This window comes from Herpailurus yagouaroundi, unplaced genomic scaffold (genome assembly GCF_014898765.1).
Source record: "Herpailurus yagouaroundi ecotype Mexico unplaced genomic scaffold, PumYag 182, whole genome shotgun sequence".
NCBI lineage: Eukaryota > Metazoa > Chordata > Mammalia > Carnivora > Felidae > Herpailurus > Herpailurus yagouaroundi.
In genome coordinates, this window is record NW_024412413.1 from 23,724,322 (window position 1) to 23,739,400 (window position 15,079).

Below are 15,079 nucleotides of genomic sequence, written 5' to 3' on the forward strand. Positions count from 1 at the left end.
AAGAAAAGACTTGAATTAAGTGATTAGGAAAATAATGGAGCTTATTTAACCAGCCTTTGAAAATGTTTATAATATCGGGAGAACTGCTCCCAATTCCTGAATGTCTCTTCCTGAAGAGAATCTGTCCAAAAAAAAAAAAAAATTGCTTAAGCTAAATTTTTGCAAAACATTTGCATGGAGGGAGCTACATAGTGTGCTGCCAAAGATGCTCCAATTTAATTATGCCCAGCAAGTTGGCTAGCTTGTTTGGCACTTCATTAACAAAAAATAAACCTCACTCTTTTTCCTGAGAAAATAGCATTTATAGTATTTTTGGGGACAGCAAAGTTCAGTGTGCTACTTCTTGGTATGAAAAAAAGTGTATGTGGATAAATAAAGCTTTAAAATTTTTCCTCTGGCATGGTAACGGACTATCCTGTAAAATCAATGTTTTAGACATGTGAGTGAATGAAGGTCATATAAAATGTATCTTTAAATGTTTTAAAAATCACAGAGAAGCAATGTCACAAAGCAGTAAGAGCCTAGATCTGGAAACTGAGAAAATAGATTCCTGTGACCCTTCTAAACGAACAGGGGTGTTCCATGCAAGCCAATAACTTAGTCTTTTTCTTTCTTTCTTTTGTTTTTTTCTTTTTTTGGAGGGGGGAGCGGGGGGGGGAGGGGAAGAGGGAGAGGGAGAAAGAGAATCTTAAGGGAGCATGGAGCCCCGCATGGGGCTGAGCCGATTGAGCCACCCAGGTGCCCCAACTTCATCTTTTTCAATTTCAGCTTGTTTTGGCAGTAAAATGTAGGTAAAGTGTGGATGTTGGGAGAGAAGGTAAAATAAAGATACTTGTATATTTGTGACTTAGGTTACTGCTCGCTAAAGAATGAAAGGTAAAATTAAATTAAAGGTAAATTATATACATATAACTCCTTACATGAAGAGCTCCCTGACTCGAAATCAGCAGAGGAACAGAGATCTTTCCAATACTTACCAAGTTCTCATCCAAAGAAGTCAGTCTGAATTTAGTTGAAAGAAATCAGTTGCTAACAAGTTGTTCACAACAGTCAATCGACTGTAGAGCTCACACAAACACAAACTAGAATATGATGTAGCTCATGCCATGACTGGAATATGCTCAGGGCATGGGTAAGGATAGTTGAGGTGGAGGGTGAGAAAACACACAAAAGAAGGATTCTTAGAAGAGGTGACACATTTGTGTTTAGTAAAAGAGACCTAGGAGTGGGCCAGGACAGAGGACAGAGAAGTGACTTAAAGGCAAATGAGACAGAAAAAGCCAAGAAATGATAGGGTTCATAGGCAGAATTCCCAGCTGTTGTCTGTGCCTGGAAAGCAAAGTTTAAAACAGGAAATTGTTAGAGATAAGATGAGCGGGGCAGGATGTAGTGTTTTTTAGGCTAGAATTTAAGTTGGGACTATTTTGGATTTTATCCAGCAGGGCAGGAAAACACACCCGTGTTTTAAGCTTGCAAGAGGCAGGTCTGCCTTGGGATGAATATGTCAGGGGGACTTGATGGTGATAAGGCTGATGGAAGAAAGGCCATTTAAATAATGCAGATGCCCAAGAAAAGGAGAAATCATAGCCAAATAGCAGCCGTTCTGAACTACACCAGTGGTAGTAATGAAGGGCATTACAGACGAATGCAAGAAGTATTTACGATGGGAGACGAGCCAGTCCTGGCAATGGGCTGGACACGGAAGATAACAACAGTGGTGAAAAGGAAACGAAAAATGAGTCTCAGGCGTCTAGTCCAGGTGAACGCGTGGACGTGGTTCCACAATATGATGTAGAATGAGCACAGAATGAGAGACCAGGTTAAGGGGGGCCATGATAAGATCAGTTTACACATTAAACTGGAGAGTGCCTGATGGATACAGCAGACAGTTGTATATTTGAAAAAAAAAAAGGTATTTGAACTACAAATAAAATTATGAGTAACTGCAAATCTTGAAAGTCGATGAGAATACGGGAGGGGAGCAATGGGCTGAGGAAGAACCCTGGGGAAGAAGGAGGAAGAAGACACAGTCACAAAAGAGACGGGGAAGGAACAACCAGAGAAACTTTAATATAAGGAGAGAGTGATCCATCAGTCCAAATGTGCAGAGAGATCCAGGAAAGGCTCAAAACACCCACTTGGTTGAGCAATTTAGGAACCATGAGTTCAGTTGTGAACTGAGAGCAGGTGCCAGATGCTGGGGACTGCAAAGTGGAGACAAGGAAATGCACAAAATACATATACATCAAATTTTCAAGTGGTTAGAATGAGATGGGGAGAGAGATATTGGAATGAAGATGGACAGGAACCAGGACAAGGGGAGGAAACTTAAAACAGGAGAAACACAGGGATACACTTGAACTAATGAACTGTGCTGTGCTAAAGAATGAAACTGCTAACCCAGCCCTGAACTGCCGTTCTGAACTGCTAACCCAGCCCACAGCAAACTCAGCCGTGGCTCCATCAGTGGCTGTTCCACCCTCCTATCCTCTTCTACTTATGCTTTCTGTTATACCACATTCCCAGCTGAGAAACCTCTTGGGCAATTTGCCCTGGTCCCAGGATTTAAAAAAACCAAACCTCTTTAACTCCTATTTAAGCCCTGTCGTTACCAGAGCGCTTATATGGTACTTTGGCGTAATGCTGTTGAGACAGATGTGCAGGTACCTTATGAGATATCACACGTGAAATCTGATTTGTTGGTGGATGGCAATTATATGTGCAGTTAGCCTTCTACAGCACAGAAATTCCTACACTGGAAAGGGACAGCACAGCATAGTTAAAAGAGGGTCATCTAGACATGAATAGATGTGAGCTTTTCCTGGCTCTGTCACTACGTAGGCCTGTGACCTTCTAAACAAGCTCCTTCTCCAAGTTCAGCCTCTCTTGTAACTTTGAACTGAGGTGCTTCCACTCAATGGTTTCCTCTTCTAGAATTTCCAGCCAAAAGACAACTAGGACCGACACTTCCGTTATATTTTGTAAGATTTAGGAAATTAAATCAAAATATGGTTTGTAGATACTGAAGCAAATATTGAGCAGTACTGAGGTCATAAAATTATGGCATACTTGTTGGGAGAGAAACACCTACTGATAATAATTAGAAGAGAGAGCTACACACATAGCCTTTTCTTTTTCCAAATGAAAAGCTCATTTGAATCTCACAATATTTTTCTTCCCTTTCAAAGTCCAGTAACAAGTGTTTGATGACAAATCAAAGCAGGATTGTTCCAGTCACAGTACACATGCCAGTGCCTCCAAAAGCAAAGTCAGAATGACAGTTTCTGGAGACAAATGATTCATTTCTGTTTCTGCTCTATTCACTAGAAGAACATAACTACAGTCAAGATTCAATCTGAGGTTCAGTAATACAAAGACAGCAGTTTCTCTGTAGTGTCTCCCTAGACAATGGGGAATAAAATGATCTCCAAGAACTCCAGTGGGTGGGGACTAGGAAATTAAAAAAATGCTTGTAGTTTAATATAAATTTAACTAATACATATTTTGTGATCCTGGAGATAAAATGGAGTAAGTCAGAGTGCAAAGAAATAATCTTATTTTCTTTCTTCTTCTTTCCAGAGACAGAAGAAAAAACACAAAACAAAACAAAAACAAAAACATAACAATAGGTATGCCTGGTCCTTTTTCTAGGATTTGCTCGGATCCTGTCTATCTTTGGACTTGCTCTATCCATCATTTCTCCATCAGAGAAGCAAGACCTTCAAACTATTAGTCCCTTTCCACCCTTTACTGTTTCGGAGCCCTCCTTCTTTGATGTTGGGTTTTGTGGATGTAATTGTTATTCTGTTTGATTATATCCTCCGTCACTACCACGTTACCCTCGTTTTTACATGGTGTCCTCGGTGTTAGTCCAGGGCTTGGTGATCCCTCACCTGGATGACTGTGGCCTCTTTCAGCGGGTCCTCTGATTTCTCAGCTTAAGACTCTTCATCTGCCTTTGTGCCGCTTCCAGATGTCCTGAATAAGCCTACTGTCAATACACAGCAGAACCACCAGGGCTGTTTCCCATGCTTTTCCATGGACCTCATGTCTTCCAATTCCTCCTTAGGTTTCCACATTGACGTTTCATCTGGGAGGTTTCCCCAGCCTCACAGCCCACATGGGCACCTCACCCTGCCCTATCTGCTTTGCCTCCGCACCCTTTCCAGCCTGCCATATTCTTCTCCACCCTTTCCAGTCTGCCATATTCTTCTCCAGCATGACATCTTGATGCCTACGTCGTCCAGCCATGTCTCTTCCATTTCTCAGCCTTCTCCCAAAGTGTGCCCTCATTTGTGATGATGCCTTCTCCACACTTCCCTCAGCAACACCTGGCTCTAGCTTTCTGTCAGGACTCTGCTTTTGCTGGCAAAATCTGGAGAGCAAACGTGCCTTAGTAGCAATTTCTCAAACACACACTATTCTCTAGGCCATCCCTTTTTAACCCTAAAATCACCCTATTTGCATATTCCATGTCTTCGTGACTTTAGTAGTACTTTCTCACTCCGAATCGTTGTTATATTCATGTTTTCTTTATTAGACTTGAAACTCCCCAAGTATAGGCATTATATAGCTCTAAAGCAACCTTTTGAGGATTGTCCAGTCACCACTTAAAAATGATTTTAATCGTGACAATAAGATAGAAAGTATTATGCGAATTTTCCTGTTTTTCCACGAGGACATAAATGAACAAATCGTCTTGGTAACCACATAGCTTGGCTCTATCAGCTCCCCAGTGGGCCTTGAAAGCACTAAGCCTGTTTCTTACCTTGCTTTCTGTCCTGTGGAGCTAATCCAACCACAGACTTGCCTTTGAAGTCAACTGGAACATCATGCATGGGTGAGCTCCAGAGAGCACACAAAAGCAAAAAAAGAAAACTGACATGTTATTCTTAACCAAAGGGACTGTGCTATTTCCGTGTTTCCGTACACACTTAGGCATCCCACAGATTTCAAGAGCCTGCAGATGAAGTAGGAGAAGAAGCTGAAGTTAGCAGGGTCTTGTGAATGGGGAATGGGCAGGAGATGAAGCACAACAGAATCAAAGTTTTAAATTCCCAGGAAACAACTCTCCTTTTTTCTTTATCAAGAGCCATACAAATCACAAATATAAAATTCTTCAAGGCTATAAAACTCCTCCTTGAGAATGTCAAACTCTTCTGGAAATGGCATCCACTCTTCATCTAAGGCATAACAATTGCCTCGTAGGCTAGTATTCAATTCCATGCAACAGCCATTTATCCAGAATCGTTACTGAAAAGGAACTGTGCTCATCAAGATGAGAGCATCATCACTATCTTCAAGAAGAAAAATATAAAGCAGTTCTCATAGCATATAGCTCTCCACGGCCACTTACAAAGAACACTCTCAAACAGCAACAGTCTGCAATGCAGCAACATGGTGAAATATAAAATACAGCTTTAATACTGCTTCTCATAGTCAAGGGCTTAAAACTATAAGATGTTTAGAAATGAACTAAATTTATTATGTATGTACCTTTTGACCCTGCAAGTCCTTTCTTAAAAAGAAATTCTACGGAAATAAAAGAACCAACAAGAGGCCCCACTACTTAGCACCAATGTGTATTTTGGAGTGGATTTGCTTTACCTCTCTAAGCCTCAGTGTGGTAATTTGTAAACCATGAATAATAACAGTATTTGCCTTATAGCCCATGCGGTCTGATGCCTGGCATGTGGGAAATGTTCAAGAAGTGTTAGTAAGGTGAGTGTTAGAATCCTCATTTTGCAGAGGAAAAAAACTGTTTCAAAGATGCTAAACAATTGGTCCAAAGTAATAGCAAAGTTTGGATTTGAATCTAATTTGGTTGGATTCCAAAGACTATCTCCTCCCTGCCTCAAAGGTTGCTGCTTAATTTAGGGCCCTAGAGTGAACAAGAACAGGAGACATCAACTGAGAAAATGCTCCAACTGCCATCTGGATGATCCTTTAAGGAGGTCTGAGTTCTTATCACCCTGTCTTCAAAGTGTGTGCTCAGATATTAGAATATCAGACTTTCGAAAAACATCCGAGACCCTCAAATCACAGGACATTAAGCTCAAACATAACAATGACATGACCAGTTGATGTAGCCTAAAAAATGAACACGAACCTGAAAAGCTAACGGTCAATTATTGACAAGATATGGATTCACCATAGGTGTGAGAAAAATGCTCTGTGCTCCTGGCCATTGACACAGCACTGTAATATTGATTTCATATTTAAATATTTCAAGATGAAGCACAGGAATTTGTATTTGCCATCAGAAGCATTATTAATCAAAATACTCTGGGGTAAAGACTTGGATGACAAAAAGCAAATTATACCAACGTTAAGTTGTCATGTATGAACACCCTCGAGAAGTGCCAGAAAGGTGTCATCCCCAGAAAGAGCAAACAAGGAAAGGATGTCTACGCTGAACCATACTTAGAGGTAAATCAAATTTTAAGAAGACAGTGGACATTATGATCTGGGAAGCGAAACTGAGAATAGATGAATCCATAATTCAATAAAAACTTGATCTCTTTGTTTCTAAACGCTGTCTTTCATCCCTTCTGATTCACAGATTTAACCATATATTGTGTTCCCCAATACAGAATGCTTTTGCCTTCTCAAGTTTTTTTGTTGGTTTCATTTTTTTCTTCAAATGGTGTGAGCCTAAATGTGTAGTTTTTTTTAATGTTCATCTTATTTTTGAGACAGAGAGAGACAGAGCATGAGTGGGGGAGGGGCAGAGAGAGAGAGAGAGAGAGAGAAAGAGAGAGAGAGAGAGAGACAGAATCCAACTCAGGCTCCAAGCCGTCAGCACGGAGCCTGACGAGGGGCTCGAACTCCTCAACTGCGAGATCATGACCTGAGTCGAAGTTGAACGCTCCACCGACTGAGCTGCCCACGCATCCCTAATGTATAGTTTTAAAGGTAGAGATTGATAGGAGGTATCTAAGTTTATAAACTTCATGCTCCAAATCACCTGCTGGGGGAGGTAGGAAAAATATAACTGAAGAATTTCTCAGACATACTTTCTTTACATATCATGGAGTCTGAAAATGTCTTCTGCAAATGGCTATCAAAAATGAAATACAGCTTAGAGTAGACAGCAGTGAAAGGACTTCCTTATTTGGGGACACCAAAGGCATTCACAAGTCACAGAGAGAAGGTGCATAGTGTCTTTGCTCTCTTTATCTGTTTAGACGGATGGTGGATCCTGCTTCTCAAAGACACTGAGAACCCAGAGCTGCCACTTTTTAGACAGGAAGCTGCTCTCTATTTTCTGAGTGGGGATCATTAAGTATCCTTCTGTCTGAGTCTCCCTATGATGCATCTAGTACAAGTCCATTCATAATAGGAGACTCGGGAGAATGAGTCCTTTGCTGCACCCTCCCCCTGGTCCCTTAATATGAGGGCATCTGTCCTCCTGGTTTATCAAATGCTATATACACTGTCCACAGGCGATGTCTCCTAGGACTGGGGTGCTCATTTGTCTCCATTTCTTCCCTTCCCTCAGAAGAGAGGGCAGAAACGCTCAAGGCTCTTTTCTCTATGTCTATAAACTCCACAAGATCAAAAGTAAGAATAATTGGATTATTACTGGGCTTTTCAATATGGAGGTCTTAACATAACTAAGGGCAACAACTTCAAGGTTTGTAAATTAAAGTTTAACAATTTTTTGGCTAGCTGATCTTTGGCTGCCCTGGTAAATGGCAAGTACCTACATCCGAAGTTGCTTTTCCTGAAAATCCTCAAATTTTATAATTGTGGTAAGGACGAATAAGGAACAAATCTGAAAGCTCTTTGCTTAATGTTAGGTGTTGCTTGGCCCAGTGTTTTCAGCCATGTGGGTGAGTGGTGTAATATTTCTGCCAGGGAACAAAGTCCGGGCAGGGCTTTACACACCTAAGGATACTGTTAAATACAGCTTTGAAAAATTTTCCATTGCCTAGAATAGGTTAGTCTGTCTTCTCAAGACAGCAAGGAAGTTGAAGTATTTCAAAAAACGTTTCAATTTTCATTTGGGTCCAAATTTTAAAAGACTATCATGATGTACAATTGAGGCAATGGTAAATAAACTCCACCCCCACCCACCCACCCACACATTGTTTATTATAAACCTTCAATAAAGTATTTGTAAGTTTTGGACCGTTCATAACTAACCCTGTGACATGGTTAATTTTTTTTTAAGTCTTCTTGAAATGAGAATCTTTTCGCTGATGAAATAAATTGAAAATTGTAAAATCCATTTTCAAGAACTAGCCTTTATTCTGAACATACTCATTACTGTTCTCACAACAAATAATCTGAAACAATGTTGTGAGCCAAAAAGCTACATTTGATTGTTAATACTGCTTTCTTCCTGTGAGGGAATAGCTTCTCTCTTCACAGAACTGAAGTATGATTGCTAAAAGTAATTTTATGATATTATCCAATTAATTCTTGAAAGTTCTTTTTCTCTCTCCAATTATATGATAGTTGATGAGGGAAACATCATATTTTTGCCTGTTGTTGTAAAATCCTCAGTGCCTTTAGCAACACTGGTCAGACAAGATAATTAAGGGGGAAAAAAGCCAACTGAATAATTGAGTAAATAAATGATTTGAAGTCTCTCCCAATTTATGACAATAATCATGATTACTAAGTAAAAACAATACCATTTTAGTTAGAAAGGTCTCACACTGTACCAACTTCAATTCAGCTTAGAATGAAAACAATAAAGCCCCCAAACTACACAGAAATTCTGAACTCTTTAAAAGATTATATTCTGTGGTAAAGATGAGAAATTCTTTGTCCTATGTACTAACATCTCTTACTATCCTTACCCAGCCAAAAAAATAAATACTATCGAAGAGATAATTGACGGAAGGAAGTTTAAAATATTCATAAATATCAGAAATCCAATGAGTAACAGTGAATTGAAGTAGGTTAGTCTGGATCACATTGCACTACACTGAATTAGCAGAATTAAAGTATAATGAGGACTAAGTTCTGGATTCAAATCTTTCCAGAACTTTGAAAGCACCAGGATTAAAAAAATAGACCTTAGTCTTTAAGATGATATGCTGCCTGTTTAGACAGACAATCCTATTCTTATACCATTTTCCTATTAGTCAAAGCTATTTCTCTGGACTGATTATAAGCACAGCATCTGATGGGAAGCAATGGGTATTTCCTGTTTCCATTAAGTAAGTACCCACTTCCTAGGTGACTTCCTCGTCACTGGGAAGTTATACCATTTTTGTCGTTTATTAAAAAATTAAGGGGCGCCTGGGTGGCGCAGTCGGTTAAGCGTCCGACTTCAGCCAGGTCACGATCTCGCGGTCCGTGAGTTCGAGCCCCGCGTCGGGCTCTGGGCTGATGGCTCGGAGCCTGGAGCCTGTTTCCGATTCTGTGTCTCCCTCTCTCTCTGCCCCTCCCCCATTCATGCTCTGTCTCTCTCTGTCCCAAAAATAAATAAATGTTGAAAAAAAAAATTAAAAAAAAAATTAAAATTAAAAGCTGCTAAAGTGAAACTATTTTTGTAAATGTCACCAAAGGGAATTTATTTTAAAGATCAACAGCCTCATCATGCCTAAAAATGGAAGAGTATCATTCATGCGTCACAGCCTTTCACATGTTACGTCCACAGTGAGCCAACAAACCAGAGGACTCAAGGAACTTAAAAAAAGATCTTTTGAGCAAAATGAGTTTTTAATTTTGCATTGTTAAAATACCTTCTTTTCGTTTGGACATTCAAATTGATAGACCACGTCCCCCAATTTGCATGACAAGAATTTGGGAGGGAGCCAAAGGTTTTATTTTTGCAGTGACAAAACAAACAGTCAATTCAGAGAAAACAGAGTCTTCAACCAACTCAACGGATCACGACTGCATGGAGAAAATTGGCTGATTAAATATTTCCCTCTCCAACTGCATGTGGTGTGTTCTTATGGCAAATCACAGGGGCTAAATATTGTTCGCCATTGTGCACCCAGGTGGCAGCGAGATACCAACAATTACACACTATAGCTAAGTGCCAAGGTTCATGCCTGAAATTAGTGTCAAAATGAAAGGACCATGGAAAGTCAGGGTTAAGGGGGAGACGAGCTCATCCTCAGCATTTTACTGACATCAATACGGCATGTGATAAGCACTTGGAGCACATTTTCGTTTTTGGAACTCTCATGGGCTGTTCAACTGCTACTACTACAAATACAGACTGTGGAAATATTCCTTGTTTCCTAAAAGCAGGATGTAGCTCAAAGCCTCACGGAGAAAGCTTTATCCTCACTTACCTCAACTAGCAAGTAGGGATTTCCAAAGAATGGGGCTGCTTCAACAGAGTACTCCCATAAAAGTAGAGGGTACACACAGGCTATCATGTTTCCTGGTTCAAGGTGCAGCCTTTCTACCTTACTTTACCCAGGGAGATTAATACACGGTACAAATACATTATGTATTAGTGATCCATCCTTGAAGTAAGCCCTACAAGTCATAACTACGTATACAAGCCATGGCTCTTATAGTGAGCCCGTAAAATAACTCCATGGCAAAGGTCACGTATAGTAGTTGCTTTAAGAAATATCTACCTGGATTTTCCTATGAAATAAAATTTCTACCTTAAGCACTTGATTTGAGAACCCACACAAAATACAGACATATATATTTTTCTAGAGATTTCAAGGCTATGCTTTTGAATACAATGGAGGAAAAACATAAATAAACTTAATCACAAGAGTTGCTTGTTGGTAGAGGGGACATTGCATTAGGATTTTGAATACCGAACTTAGCTTTTATTGAAAAAAAAATCTGACATAAAGTATTAACCAATAAAACTTTATGATGGTTAAGAGGAAGTCTCTTTGGGGGGGGGGGCCCCCCCGGTGGCCAGCAATTTCTGTGATACTAAATAATGTCCCAAGGGATAGAGAAATAATCATACACAGCATAAAACAACACAACCAACTTAGAGTCCCCTGTACCGTGGGCCTGAATAGTGATGATACGCATACACAAACATAACACAATTGCCCTTGCTCTTAGAAACACCAGAAAGTTCATTCCATATCTAAAGTATTAATGTTGATAAGAGGGACAGTTTATTCCTGGAAAAGGCAAAAACATACATGCAAGTGTGTATCTTTCAGGATTTTGCATATCTATGCATTCCTTAATGGGCTCTCTGACACCAATTGAGTATTTAAAGATCTTTCAAGGCCTGGGGCTATCAACTTAGGAATATTATTTTCTCTTTCCCTGCTAACTTTCCTCCTATTGTCAGTCTCTCCTTCCTTTGTGCTGCTCTTCTCCCCTTCCCAGCCTCAAATGTACATTAACTGCATATTCTATGCCAGGCACTGTGCTAGACGGGGGGGCTCTTGTTTCCAAGCTTTCCAGTCCTTTTCCTCTTCTATTTTCTTCTCTTATTTTACTGCTGGTTCCCTGAACTCTTTGCTAACGCGTCAGCTGGGCACATGTACAAGTACTAAAGCAGCCAGGACATAGGAAACACGTGAAATGTTACCTAGCCTCGTATCTCTTTAGTTGTTGCAAATGCCATGTGTCAAATGATCAATGCAGATGAAACAACTTGAGGATTTCGTTTCTAAGACACACTTCGTTGGCACCGTGGGCTTTGACCCAGACGCAGAAGGATGGGAAGGGTTGGGAAAGCAGTGGCAAAAGTGTTTCGGGGCAGCAATGGTGGGAGGAAACACAAGGCAAACTTCGCGGAGGCAATGAGCAGACCGGTCTTCCGGGTTAGCAAATTCCTCTTTTGAAATCTGTAAATAATGCAGTTGGAAAGAAAGACTGAAGCCAAATAGTGAGAGGTCTAAAGAAGGTTTGAAATTCAAATGTTTTATGCTATTGGTTCTGGGGAATCCATAGATGCAAAGGGAAATAACATAATGAATGTATCAAGTGACTACGTGCTCTTATTCTAAGGGCAGAGGCTTGCCTGTTCTAGCCACTGCTTTATTCTAAACATGTTGAGAAGGCCTAGGACATCATCAAAGCTCGATAACATCGGCTGAATGACTGGAAGGATGAATAGAATCTGAAACGGTTGGATTTTAAGTCATCTCAGCTGCTTGCAAGCTCTGTGACCTCGAGGGAGTTAACTTCGCAAAACCTCAGTTTCCTCTTCTACAAGCAAGGATAGTGACACCACCTTTCTCATAATGTAATTGAAGGATTAAACAAGAGTACAAAAGTAAAGGATTTAGTACCTTGACTGGCATATAGAAAATAAATGTTAACCATTAATAATTAGAATTAGAGGTCCCTGAACATAGTATGAGCAGCAATAGAAGGAAGCAAATGTAACAAACCCATTTAGTATTTGCTGCATCATGGGCCTAGCTACTGAGGGGGGGAAGGATGCATTTGGACACTTCTAAATACGCATCGACAAGATAACTTCTTAAAACATATTCTGACTGCTTTGCCAATATATTCTTCTAAATTGGTATATATGCAGAGAATATATTTTAAGCCATTTAAAGAACAGATCATTGAAGAACAAGTTCCAAAATGATATGGATTGTGATGTGATTAGCTGATAGGGTATGACTAACTGGCGAGACTCCTATAATCTGCAAAACCAGGCAAATAATGACTGTTGAATTAATGGTGAATATTAAATTAAGAGCCACAAGAATAGTGTCTGGCACAAGGCAGGCACTGAATAAATGTTTATGGAATGAATGAATGAATATTTTCTAAATCCTTATGGGAGAACATTTTAAAAATAATTTATTTGGTTTCCCGGTTTCAAATTTCTAGCAAATCAAATTCGTCTTCAAACATATTCTGAAAATCCAGTATTGTTGAAGATGCCTGCAGTAAACTATGTTAAAACCCTTGAGATTTTGATAATTAACTGTACACCATATGTTCCTGACCATGGCGTGCTTGCTACCTTGTCTTTCTTTCTCTAAGGAAATTCTTAGCCTTATGGTATATTTCAGTCTGCAGTTGAACTGTGAATTCAATCGTCAGAAAAATACAGGAATTTCAAAGATTTATAGATCACAAGTACGTTGTGCTTAAATAATGCCAGGCAACATTAAGAACATAAATTATGGCTCAGAGATGTTATTAAAAATGTAAAACAGTTCTGTTCACTATAGGGTGTAGGATCATAAAGTCTACCAACTTTAGAGAGTCTCAGGGATTATGATTCTATACGAGCCATCTCCTGATGAAAAAAAAATTATAAATACCATTAAGCAAGCTACAATTTTCACATTTAAAAATCTGAACAAATTTTTTTAATGCTTCGATTAATTATTAGTGAGTGAGAGAGTGTGTAATTAAGATTTTTAGCATAGCTTGCATTTTCTTAAATCATTGTGGTACTCTTTAAACAAAAGAATCTGACTGATGGTAATGCAAATTAAAATCTGCTGTTGGATCACAGAGGTGATTAAACACAACACACCAGTAGATAAAACTTTACAATGTATCCTTGCCAACATCTCAGAAGAGTAACCTAGAGTGACACCTTCACTAGCTATCCAAGAGGGTCCCACCCCTGCCAGTTTTTCTCATACTAAGTTTCCTAGATGATGCTCAGTGAAAATCTGAGGCTTGCCACTTGGTGGAAAATAAGGTAAGGTAGCTTGAAGGAAAGATTTTATTGAATTATGCAAGTAACTTGCTACCACTGGGAAACTCTAGATCCCAATATGAGGCCCTTGCACAACATCCCAAAGGCAACTCAAATCTTTCAGCACTCGATACACAATTTCTAATGAAATAAGCTTCTCCCGCCCAAACACAGACGAATAGGTCACACAAATAGCTTCAAAGTCAATATAACTGTCTAGATGACAGATAAGAATAATGGCATACCAAAAAAGACAAAACCCAGAATTATAGTAGGCAGAAAGAAACTAAGAGTAACTAATTTCCCTGCAACACTGGTATCTGGAAGGCAGTATGAAGTGCAAAAAGAAAGCAAACTTGGGGAAATCTGGTAAACATATTAAGAGAGGAGAATAAGCAGATAGTAGAGCTTAATTTTGCTTCTATAAAAAATTGCATGGATGGCGTGTTAACTCGGCAATAATGTAATATTCTGACTGTAAATATTCACTACAATCAAGTTAAATTGCATACAAATTTTTCTAATTAGTGTTTAGAACAACGCAGTTTGGAGGCTAATGGCTTTGTGTAACTTGCACAGAAAACCCGATTTAAGATTTTTATTCTGACTTACGTGAAAATTGATCTAACATGTCACAACTCCAGTTCCCAAAAGATTTGATTCTTTAAAAGCTATGTGATTAACTTTACTCGTGTCTACATCTCCTGAAAGAATTGAGGTGCTAAGGTGTTCCTGGTAACATTAGCTGGAATTGCAGTAAGTTTACATACATGCATTTACCTGTTCAATATAGACAGATATAATGACTGCATATTTACATACATATATTTGATATTAGTCTGTTTTTAAATTTTAAAAGTACCTGACATCTGGGAGATGCCAAGTCAATTTTGTGATAGCGCATAATATTTATTCTGTCTTCTCAGCCTTCTCCTGACTTGTCTCATTGTTTTCCCTCTTTATACCACAAACTATCATTTGTCATATTCCTCCCTTTAAGATACACCTAATTCTTGTAAGGAAGTACCAAATTAAAATAGGAGGAATCTGGAAATACTCACTGTTTTATCTCAAGAGTTCAATGCGGTTGCTTCAGCTGAGATAAATGCATGAAGACTTTTCTGAAATAACTTTTACATAAGGATAGAATGATTTCTACATAAGAAACAATTACCAGCCAACATTATTATCACCAGAAAATTGTAAGCTAGAATGAGCAATAAAAACATTGTATTTGGAATGAGATATTAGAGAATAGCTATTAAAATATTTTACTCAATTTCTATTATTCCTTAAAATGAAAGTCATCAAAATGTCATTATAGGCCTTTTCCCCAGATTCTTCAGAGATGGAATTTAATCATTTCAGGAAATTGAGCGCTATCCAACATTCACTTAAATCCTTTGAAATAACAGCAAAGCAAAGCACGATGTAAAATTTATAAGACATTTTATATTAAAATATGTTCACATACACACAGAGATACATACCACACACTGG

General features: G+C 39.0%; 1 long non-coding RNA gene across 5 annotated transcripts in view; it reads right to left on the bottom strand.

Moving 5' to 3' along the window:
- Positions 1-15,079, bottom strand: part of LOC121040569 (uncharacterized) — a 100,231-nt gene that overhangs the window by 81,412 nt on the left and 3,740 nt on the right. Inside the window, exon 1 of one of the 5 annotated variants that reach the window (XR_005795360.1) lies at positions 4,769-6,706. The exons of the other annotated variants lie outside the window; for them this stretch is intronic. This is a non-coding gene — a long non-coding RNA (uncharacterized LOC121040569). Of the gene's footprint in view, positions 1-4,768; positions 6,707-15,079 lie in introns of those variants that run through there. 5 annotated transcript variants of the gene reach the window in all.